This window comes from Bradysia coprophila, unplaced genomic scaffold, assembly GCF_014529535.1.
Source record: "Bradysia coprophila strain Holo2 unplaced genomic scaffold, BU_Bcop_v1 contig_94, whole genome shotgun sequence".
In the NCBI taxonomy this organism is placed as follows: Eukaryota; Metazoa; Arthropoda; class Insecta; order Diptera; family Sciaridae; genus Bradysia; species Bradysia coprophila.
Genome location: NW_023504022.1, coordinates 5223427 through 5235652, shown reverse-complemented (window position 1 = coordinate 5235652; position 12226 = coordinate 5223427).

Genomic DNA, 12226 nt, shown 5'->3' with positions numbered 1-12226 from the left:
AAAGATATACCAACAATGCCTGTGTGCTATTACTGAAACGGTAAAGGTCGTAAGGTATGGTATGGTATGGTATGGTATGGTACCAGTGGGTACGGTGTGAAACATTTGTTCCAATTACTCAAATAATCCGTTGTCGATTGATGAAATGTTCCAGACAACGCCTTTTGAAAGATGGTAGGGATCCTGTTTGTTTAACGACATTTGGTAACCTGTTGTATTCCGATACAGCATCAACAAAGAATGAATGATTGTATTGACTAGTAGTGTGACGAGGAATGATTAGTAAGCTGGAGCGCCTCGATAGTTGTAGATTATCAAAAAGATAACTCGGTGACTTGTCGATGAGTAGTTTGAAGACGAGGATTATTGACCGGTGCTTAAGAAATTCCATAATTGGGCAGCCCAAAATACGATTTACATATTCCCTCGTACTACCACGTCTCCGAATTCCAAACACAAACCGTACGCACGCAGCAAAAGCTCTCTCAACCCCTTGTATAGATTTCGCATTCAGATTTGACGAGTAAACTGATCCGCAGTATGTGAATAAGGCAGAATGAGTGACTTGACCAACATGAGTCTGGTATGCCATGAAAGAACGTGGTGATTCGGCCATAAACGTCTCAGCCTCGAAAACACTTTGGCACTGAGATCAGTCGCGTGAGCACTAAACATAAGATTTGCATCCATGGTGATTCCAAGATTACGAACATTATCAGAATAGTTAACCGTGACCCCATCAATAATAATGTTAGGTATAATGGTCCTCAGTACACCACTAGTAAAGATGATGGCCTGGGTCTTTCTGGCATTAAGCAGCAATCCATTTTCATTAGCCCATAAACAAATAGCAGCAATGTCGTCATTAATCTTCGAAAATGCATCAGCGACATCAGCTTCAGCACACGAATAATGTAGTTGGACATCATCAGCAAACATATGGTGTAACATGTACTTTAGTGAGCTCGGAAGATTATTGATGTAAAGCGAGAATACGAGAGGCCCGAGTACAGAACCTTGCGGAATGCCTTGACGGATTGAAATCGGAGGTGAAGTGTGATCATCGATGGTGACGCATTGCATCCGATCCGTTAAATAGTTGGCCACAAATGATGTAGCGGACGAAGATAGCCTGAATTCCAGACGCAGCTTACGTAGCAGTTTGTCATGTCGGATAGTGTCGAATGCTTTGGTTTTGGTAAAGTCCAGAAGCAACAAAATCGTAATCTGTTTTTTTTCAAAAGCTCGTCTGATGTGATCCGTTAAGTGCAACAAAACAGTTTCCGTACTGTGCTTCTTCCTATAACTTGATTGGTAACGATCAATAAAATCATTTCGCTGCAAGTATTCGACCAATTGTTCCTTTGCCAAAATTTCAAGCACTTTCGAAAGACAGGGCAATATACTGAGTGGACGAAAATCACCTAATTCACGTGTTCTTGTTTTCTTATGATTAGGAATGATGTTAGCCAGTTTCCAGCATTTGGGTACGTTCGATGATGTGAAGCAACGATTTACGATGTGTGTCAGAACGGGAAGAATGAATGGAAGCGTAGACTTAACAAAAACGATCGAAATGTTATCTAGCCCAATTGCTTTGGACTTGATCGACTGAACCGCCTTTATTACTTCACCAGACGTGGCATTCCTGAACGAAAAATCTCCATCAGCATGATTTGAGTTTGTAGTTTCAGGTAGATCGATACGGTGACATGATGTGGATGTAAGATAACGGTTGTACTCGTCAGCAGTGAAACATGGGCCCACTTTACTGGATGAAACTATTCCCGCGCTACGTAGATTTTGCCATATGATCTTAGATCCCAATTTAACATCCAGTTTCGGTTGAAGGTAGTTCGATTTAGCTCTTTTTATCAAACTAGTGGCGGCATTTCGAAGTTTCGTGTAATGTTGTTTCGAAACTACCTTATTTCTGTATGCAATATAAGCCAGATCTCTTTCGATAATGGCCCGTTTAATGGTATCATCAAACCATGGTTTTGTAGACGTTAAACTCGTTTTCTTTTTAACAGGCAAGAGTGGAGCATGGCGATTCTGTAATGATGTCAGTATTGTGTTGAAGTGATCAATTTTGTCATTAACATCAGTGAATCCATACACAGGACTCCAAACTACGGAGCTCAGATCATTATATAGAGCTTCAGTGTTCATCTTAGCAAAGTTACGAGTAAATTTTATTTTTGAAGAATCACTCCTCTTGTTGCAAGCATATGAACCGAAAATGATGTCGTGTTTCGATAGGCCATGTGATATTTGGTTGAATGGTAAGAAAAAAATTTTGCGTCACAAGTGGCAGATGTTGAGGAAAGTACTTTTAAGAATTTTTTTAAAATAGGCAAGAATACGTCCTAATACGTCCGAATCATCTGCCACTTTGTGACGCAAAATTTTTTTTGGTAAAATTTTGTTTCTAGAATTTCTTTGGTCAAATTTTTGCTGTTACAGTTTTTGCGTACAAGCGGAGAATGCGTCACCTCCAGAGATATCAGTTGTTTTGGAAGTATGCACAGGGACTTGCGTCACTTTTACTCTTTTGAGTGTTTTTGACTGATCTACTTTCCATCTATTTCTCATCTGTTACCAACGAACGACGATGAAAGTAAACAGTGAGCTCTGACAACTGGTGTCTAACATAGCAAAATTTACAATAAAACAAATGAAGTAAAAGATTTATCATAAAATTTTGCAAACAAATGAAGTTATAGGATGAACGACTTCATATCACATTTATAAGCAGGTTAATTGGTAACGTAACACAAAATCTTCCTCATTTCCTTCGACAACGAGACATATTTGTTTATCATTCTCGTTGATTTCAAGACGGAAAGTTTTTCCCCCGTTTTCAAAATTACTTTCCTTCAAAGACTTTACTGTTAGCTATATAGGTACTGTATACAACACAGAGTGCATCCACCATAATGCTAATAAGCGTATGAAACTGATTTTCATTACATCAATCAGCATAAACATACTATATACGAACGAATAAGCATATCGTACACCCAACGAAAATAAAAGAAAACAACAAAGCTGCATGGAGCGAGCAATGGAATTATTTTACAATGAAGCCTTCACATCCATTAGTAGTCATTATGTAATTTGATTTTTCAATCAGATAACTTGTTTTAATTCTTTTGAACTTTTTATTTTGTGTTTGCGCTACTGTATAATTGGAACCGAGGATTAAACGTATATATATAGACTGAGATGGACCGTATTTGCATAAAATATTTGGATGTTGTTGTTCTTTCGGTATAGGTTTAGTTAAGTACATTAGAAATGAATCGAAAGATTCGTACGTTCGGTAGAATGGCGAATGTCTTATTTACTTTGATTGTTTATCATTCCCTGCTTGACATGTAACTTCCACGATGGAAGCGGTATGGTAGTGTGGAGGACATAGTTTCAGTGATTTAAAAATTAGTTTTGATTTTAATTTCCAGCATAAAAACACTTTCCTCGGTTTTTTACCGAGAGATATCCAACATTCTGCTGTTGAGCTTCACACCACCCATTCCATTAACCCTAATATTCCGAAAGTCATCATATGTCACCGGAAAAAAAACTATCTTCACAACAAAACGATGACAAAGCATAGATAAGTCACACAACAACCGTAAAATACCTTTTTTTTTCGTTCGCCCTATCATATCCCCCGTCTCCATCTTTGTCGTTTTTGTGTGTGTAAGGCATCTATCTATATTTATCCATCTATTTAATACACGAAGTTTTCGGTTAAAGAGATGGATTATATGATCAATGAATATTTAATAGATGTTCCTTTTGACAAGCGTTAAATAAAATGCTTGTGAACACTGGTCTCCAGGGAGATTTGTTATATTACACACAAAAGGAGCACTACAATAAAAAAAATATTATTATTTCCCGTATTTTGACAACGAATCGGATTCCGACAATCAAAATCCGAATGAAGTGAACGAAATGAATCCAGATTTCCACAATTCATTTCAAGAAACCGACGCACCGAACGAGATTGACAACATTATACCAACAAATACGATTTCATTGCCAGATGTTAGACGCAGTGAAAGAGTACCGAAGCCCAGATTGTTTCCGGATTTTGTCACTTATTGCGTCAGTAGTTTAATTCCGGATGATCCATCAACAGTAGCAGAAGCTTTGAGCAGCGTAAATTCTAAAGTTTGGAAGGCGGCCATGAATGAAGAGTTTAATTCATTGGAAGAGAACAATACATGGCAACTGACAGAGTTACCTCCGAATCGTACACCTATCCAGTGCAAATGGGTTTTCAAAACGAAACGAGATGCCGATGGCAAAATAGTCCGATACAAAGCTCGTCTTGTGGCAAAAGGTTTCACACAACAACAAGGAATCGATTACGGTGAAACATTTTCACCGGTTGTGCGTTACACTTCAATTCGGATGTTGTTGGCCATTTCAGCGAAATACAATCTCGACATCGAACAAATGGACGTCGTCACCGCTTTTCTACATGGAAAAATTGACGAAGACATTTACATGGTTCAACCACCAGAATTTGCGAAAGATAGCAGAGTTTGCAAATTGATCAAAGCGATTTATGGTTTGAAACAATCAAGCCGACAGTGGTACTTGGAATTGGATTCCCATCTGAAGCGAAATGGTTTTCAGCAATCATTGGTCGATCCGTGTGTCTATTTCATAATCAATTGGCCGAAAATGACGTTTGTAGCCGTTTTCATCGACGATCTGATGATTTTCACCAATGACAACGAGAAGAAATTGTTTTTGAAGGAAAAATCGCAAGAATCTTCGTGGCTCAAACAATTCGTAAGTCAATTCAAACTTGGTGTACAATGTCAACCGATCCGAATATTCTGTGACAACACCAGTGCATTGGACTTGGCAACAACGACCGGATATAAAGTCCGAACGAAACATATTGATGTGCGACATCATTATTTGCGAGAACATATCGAATCTGGACATGTCAATTTGGTACACATTCCAACCGAAGAAATGGTGGCGGATGTATTGACCAAGCCGTTGAATTCTATCAAGCATTTATTTTGTTCAGAAGGTATGGGTTTATTGTTTTGAATTTTATTTTTCAAATTTCTTTTTCTTGAGACTGAATTAACTTTGAAATTTTGAGACTTAGAATTTTTTTTGATTTTTGTTTTCGTTTGGAGGTCATTTTAATTTAGTTGGAGTGTTGATATGAAGAAATTAAACTGACTAATTGCTTTAGTACCAAGTGTTATCAGGTAACACTCTATCTATGTATACAAAGACTATATCCGGCATCGTCAATAAATTTACTTTACTTTTGTTAACCAAGCTGAGTGGTTTTCATTTATACAGCTCCGTAATCCATTTCCATCATTACAACAAGGCGTAATGGCTCTTACAGGATTTTTGCGAAATAAACTATCAGAAAAAACCGACTTCTTTATCACGTTTATAAGATTTGTATGGATAAGAAATTTTCCTTAACAAATGACAGTCTAGATTGAACTTGATTTTCAAACTATACAACTCACAAAATTAAATGTGACGTTTCCAAAAGGACGTTGTAGAGTTCATGATTCTCCAATCGTATTTTCACATAAGCAATTATTCAATCGAAATTCCGATTTGATCACGGATTCTGATGTGTCGATAAAAATCTGATCCGTTTGTTAAAAGGCCCGTCATTGGGAAATGACAGGACAGTTTCCCGAAAATGTATGGAAAATTTTATCACAAAAATTCACCGAAAAGATTCAAAGAAACTCACCCATGATGCTTTCCATTGTATTCGTGCACCGTCTCTTTATGTCCCCAAGGCATATTTAAACACTAAAACACTTTTTACTCGATGCAAAAACAAAATTTTGTTTTTGTTTTGTCGCGATAAAACACAGAAAATATTTCGACACAACTGTGACACTCCGCTATTATAAGGACTAGAATGAATGTTTGCTGTGTTCACTTCGGCAGTAAAATATTTTCATTCAAAAAAGTGTCCGACACTTCAACGACGGTAGACATTTATTAAAATTGTAACCTGTCCCACTTCTTTAGTAAGCTAACAAGACTTCGCTGAGTCTAATTATGCCACCTCTTCGAACAAAAATATCGGCTGAGCTCTAATAATTCTCCGCTGAGCTTTGACAAACCTCTAATGAGTTCTAATAATTCTCCGCTAGGCTTCAGTAAGAGTCCGTCAGACCTTAGCACGTTGTAGTAAGGCAATGAAGCTAAGCGAACACTCAATAAGCATCAGCGGATACCTAATAATTGTTGCTATGATTTCCGCAGATCTCCGCTGAGTGTCCCATTCGCTCCATTTAACCTTCCTGCAACTTGCTTAGGCCTAACGGACACTTTCTGAAGCCTAGCGGAGAATTATTAGAGCTCAGCGGAGGTTTGTTAAAGCTCAGCGAAGAATTATTAGAGCTCAGCGGAGAATTATGAGAACTCAGCCGACATTTTTATTCAAAGGGGTGGCATAATTAGACTTCGAGAAGTCTTCTTAGCTTACTAAAGAGGAACGAACATTTATTTACGCTCAGCTCAGTCTTACGAGAAGCTAAATTTTTAATAAATGCTCTCCCATCGTTGAAAGAATGTCCGCTGAGTTCTCGTAAAGCTATAAAAAATGGTCTATGAGCATTATTAAATGTATACGCTACCCTTCGTCAACCGTTTGATGATTGTTTTTGAATGTCCGACACTTTCTTGAATGAAAATATTTTACCGCCGAAGTGAACACATCAAACATTAATTCTAGTACTTATAGTAGCGGAGTGTCACAGTTATGTCGAAATATTTTCTGTGTTTTTGTTGCGACCAAACAAAAAAAACTTTTTGTTTTTGCATCGAGTAAAAAGTGTTTTAGTGTTCAAATATGCCTTGGCGACCTAAAGAGACTATGCCCGAATAAAATGGAAAGCATAAGAGGTGAGTTTCTTTAAATTTTTTCGGTGAATTTTTGTGATAAAATTTTACATACATTTTCGAGAAACTGTCCTGTCATTTCCCAATGACGGGCCTTAACTAGAATTAATCCATAATTAACCCACAAAACGAATTCACAAATATCTTAAAATTTCGATAGAGAACCTCTATGCAAATCGATTCAACCATTCAATGAAAATGAATGAAGCAAATCAGCAGTCTTATCTATCGGATCTATTACTTCATATGATTTAAACATATTTTCATGAGGTGATCTCAAATCTGCTACTTCATTTTTGAGCATGTTCTTTTTTCCTATAAGCCGCACTAGTCAGAGCTTGACGTTTATTCTTGCGTTCTTTATCGATAACAGATGATAGCCATCCTTAACAGTATCTCAGTTCCTCATTTAATCGTAGGGGGAGTTTTTGTTCAATGTACATTCGAATCTGGAAGCGAATACCGGTTCATTGGAAAAATTTCTTGGTGCAAGTCAAGCACCACAACCATAAGACATGGAACAATTTCAATATCTTTTTCGCTCAGACCGTGCTTACGCCTATTGAGATTTCGCTGAAAACCACATATATCTAAACTCGAGGAATTATTGGTGCAGTCGAAGTGCTTTCGGTCTTTTTATGATATGAATTCACTGCCATCCGCAAATTTCAAGAACTTACATCAAAGTGAAAAAGAACTCACTCGAAAATCAGCCGAAACGTAAAAATTAAATGATATCATTAACTGGACATTTAACATAGAAAAGTCTCTGTGAAAAAAAAGGCTGCTCGTGAAAAAAAATCGTTTAAAAAGTTATATTTTTCGCTAATTATTTTGTACACGGTGTGCGAAATGTGCGGTAGATTATTTTGCTGTTTGGTTAATTTCTCTGTGGTCCTCTGGGAGTTATAAAAAAATGGATTGATGCAGACGTTCAGATAATGCTCTTCAAATTAGTTGGTAGAAATTAAGGGCCGAATCTCATATCAAGTAGAACGATGTTGACCAGAACAAGAACTCGGTTTTTTTTCATAAATTCTTATCAGCTCCTTTCGAGATAATAGCTGGTCTGAAATTAGCTACGTATTGTCCTGAACAACAAGCAAACTCATTACAATCGTCTCTTACACATTCTTCATCGTTCGTCTTCTTTCAAGAACCAAAAAAAGTTGAAAGGGTGAAAGACTAAACAAACGTTTTGTATATCCGACTAAATATTGCGAACAATGTGTGAACCATCTAACAATACTGGCAGCGCCCTACTACAAACTTCGTCCAGAAAATGTATTTTTTTCCCCATTCGTAACAATTGAAGAGAATATTAGAGACTCAATGGATGCATTCGCAATAATAATCCTTATCATTCCCCTCATCGCCAAATGACAATAATCCACTTGTACAACACACATTGTGTTGTATTGTGTTTTATGTGTGGCAGAGGACAGACTTTGTTTGACAAATCTGTTGAATGTTTCATGAAAGACGAAAGATCCGAAGAAATTGTTTGAAAGGTTATGAATGATACAACACACACGAGAGGACCCATATGCAGTAGAATGTCGTATTACATTAATGTGCGGATATTTTGTGGGGTTGATTTTTATGTGTGGACAGCCAAAGCTTCTTAAATATTTTATAAAAATTGCGAGTGTGTGGGGTAATAATAAACTGGATTACTGTGCGAGAGTTTAGTTGATGAGTGCTTTTCGAGTAAGTTCAACTCAAATCCCCTGTAATGCTTTCCGAGGTATTAGTGGTAAACTGGATGGTGCAAGAACAATAGACGAGCAGTGATGGATTTGATTGATGTGGTTTCACATGAAGGTTTATGTATTGTCTACGTTAATGTGGTGTCGTGGATTTCATGGGTGTCACGTTGTCGTGAAACAATTCGTTACTTGAAACATTACTCCTGAGACAGTCACAAAAATTTACTTCAGACCAAACGTCCATTTAGGACGCCTACACTGTTCTGTATCGTTGTAGTAAGACATTCCACAGCTCGGGTTGGTAATGACTCAGAGAACATGAGCATTTTGTGGGGAACTTTCCATGACTTTTTTGTGGTCGAAATGGTATAGTCACTGGTAACATTTGGTTTCATTTCCAATAGCTCTCTTGCAATCATCTCTCCCTAAACACAAGTAGATTTCAACACAATAAATCATTTCCGACTACCAGTAAATCTCGCTAAACTTTACATGATTTACAGGAATTTAACTTTTTTTCCTCTGTAACGACTCATCCAGTAAACCTCCGTCCTAACAATCCTAATAATCCCCAAAATCAGTCGATTTAACGATTCCTTTTATACTGGAATGACTGTCTCGAAAACATGCAAAAACGACATACCAAACAAAACAGTTAACTTCACTTCTGCTCACGATTCGTGTCGAGACTCAGTGTCAGTAGCAACCCTTTATCCATGCCTTGCCACACATAAAAAACACACGCTTGTTAAATATTCATTATTATTTGTAAAGGGAAAACGAGAAGTGATACTGGGATACATTTCATTGTTGCCGATAAATAAAGAACCGTTCAAACAAAGCAACTGAAAACCATTGACGATGAGGTTGCATAATCGAGGAAACGAGGTGCAATGGTAAAAGTTTTTTTTCTCGTTTTTGTTGTTGTGTTATTCTATTCGGTGTTATTTGTTTGTTGACGTGATACAAAGTGAGGATGAACTGCTGAATGGGATGATGGATGAAATGTTACACAAAGAGTTTTGTTAAAGAAAAAGTTTTTGTAAAACTTGCGTTTATTGTTGTTCGCATAGTTACAATCAATTCATAATGAGGCTCGTGGAGTTCTTACACCGCGTAATTTTGCTTGCTACGTCAAACGAGTTTGCATTTCATCTTGTTAATTAACAATGTGTTAAGCAAGAAACAAAGAGAAAGTTTTGCAGAGAAAGTCCCTCAACTTTCCAGGGTTTGAAAAAAAAGGGCGGGAAAAACAACTAAAATTCAATTCTTTACCATAACAAGAAATTATTCCGTCACAGTCTGACATTCAAAGAATTACATTTGTGTTGCCAAAATGCTTTATCAGACCATCCTATACATGGCATGTACATCCCTTGAGACATTTGATGTGTTTTTTTATATCATGTTACGGTCCAATAAAAATGAAAACGTTAAAAATGAACAACAACAATAAAACACAAACCCCCCCCACAACACAACTGCACCTTACGAAAAATACGAAAATTGAGGTTTATCTAATTCAGAAATGATTGGGGTTGATTGAGAGCTCACCGTAAATAATTAATGAGCATATTTAACCCTATTTTGTGATTAAAAATTTATTTTTCACCGTTCTCTCAGTTTTGTGTGTTGCCGTTTTTCGTTTGTGTTGTGGGTTGTTGTTTAAATCGAGATTAGAATTGAAACATTCACGCTAGCTGGGAAAATGCAAATGTTATGGCTTGAAAGATGTTTAATTGAGGTCTTAGATTTGAGCTACTGCACGGGAAATTTACCTCAATTTTTAAATTCAGAAAAGAAAAACTGTCAAACAATGACTGTGGACATCTAGAGAAATCAGAATTAGAGATTTCGAAAATGACTTATTACAACTCTAGCGATGAAAAGCAAATTGACGTTAAGCTCACAGACGTGCAATAGTTATTTAAATCACATGGGTCGAAAAACGATTTTTAAAAATTCGAGGTGTATGTGTGAGCTGAGAGGGTATTGTAACATGAGAATGCGTGTTTGTGAACCGAGGTTTACCGAGGTTCACAATCGCATTCGAATGTTACAATACCCTCGAGGCTCACACATACACCGAGAATTTTTAAAAATCTTTTTCGACCCGAGTCATTTAATGGCTTTTACATTCGCCTTTCATCGAAAATCACGAAAAACACCAAAAATTATCAATTTAATCGAAAACTAAGCACCAAACAAACACAAAATATGTCGATCACTTCAATAGCACACAAAAATATTGCAACAACACGACAACGATTCTTGACAGCATTCGTTTTTGAAGAGAGAGAAGTCTCTCAGTTTGCTATGTCTACTACAATTATGATCGATTTGTATCATATACACGGCGCTTTCCAGTTTGTTAACTCTAGGTTAACAATTTCCAATATTTCATCCCTAGAGATTACAAATTCCAATATTTCATCCCTAGAGATTACAAATTTGTCTATGTGTTAGCGGTGAACATTTTGACATTTTCTAAATATGCGAATTCGATTTAAAGTCGTATTTTCGATGGAAGGCGAATGTAAAAGATTTTTAAAAATTCTCGGTGTATGTGTGAGCCTCGAGGGTATTGTAACATTCGAATGCGATTGTGAACCTCGGTAAACCTCGGTTCACAAACACGCATTCTCATGTTACAATACCCTCTCAGCTCACACATACACCTCAAATTTTTAAAAATCGTTTTTCGACCCATGTGATTTAAATAACTATTTCGACCTGAGTCATTTAATGGCTTTTACATTCGCCTTTCATCGAAAATCACGAAAAACACCAAAAATTATCAATTTAATCGAAAACTAAGCACCAAACAAACACAAAATATGTCGATCACTTCAATAGCACACAAAAATATTGCAACAACACGACAACGATTCTTGACAGCATTCGTTTTTGAAGAGAGAGAAGTCTCTCAGTTTGCTATGTCTACTACAATTATGATCGATTTGTATCATATACACGGCGCTTTCCAGTTTGTTAACTCTAGGTTAACAATTTCCAATATTTCATCCCTAGAGATTACAAATTCCAATATTTCATCCCTAGAGATTACAAATTTGTCTATGTGTTAGCGGTGAACATTTTGACATTTTCTAAATATGCGAATTCGATTTAAAGTCGTATTTTCGATGGAAGGCGAATGTAAAATTAATTAAAAACACGAAAAGTGACGGACTTCGGCTTCGACTCGGATCAACAAAATACATACGAAAACTTTAACCTTTTGACCGACCATGTCATAGGTGCATCCATGGAAGTAGCTTGTGATTTGAAAAGTAAAAATGATAATAACGAAAATTGAATGACGAGAGACCCGATATGCACTAAAATGAACCGATTCTTTTAAGGAAGTTGGTGCTCCAAACTGCGAAATCCTTTGCTTCGATACCCTACTAAATTTGTGATAAGATTAAATTACGCTAGTGCATGTTGCATGGTTTCTATTCTATATTTGTAGATAAGGTCGTAAGATTAACCTGTTACATTACAGACTGAAAGCATGACCAATATTATTACCTTCCATCGATCAAAGTATTTTTAATCTGTTGATTTCAAATCTTGTACTTCAATTTTGTTAA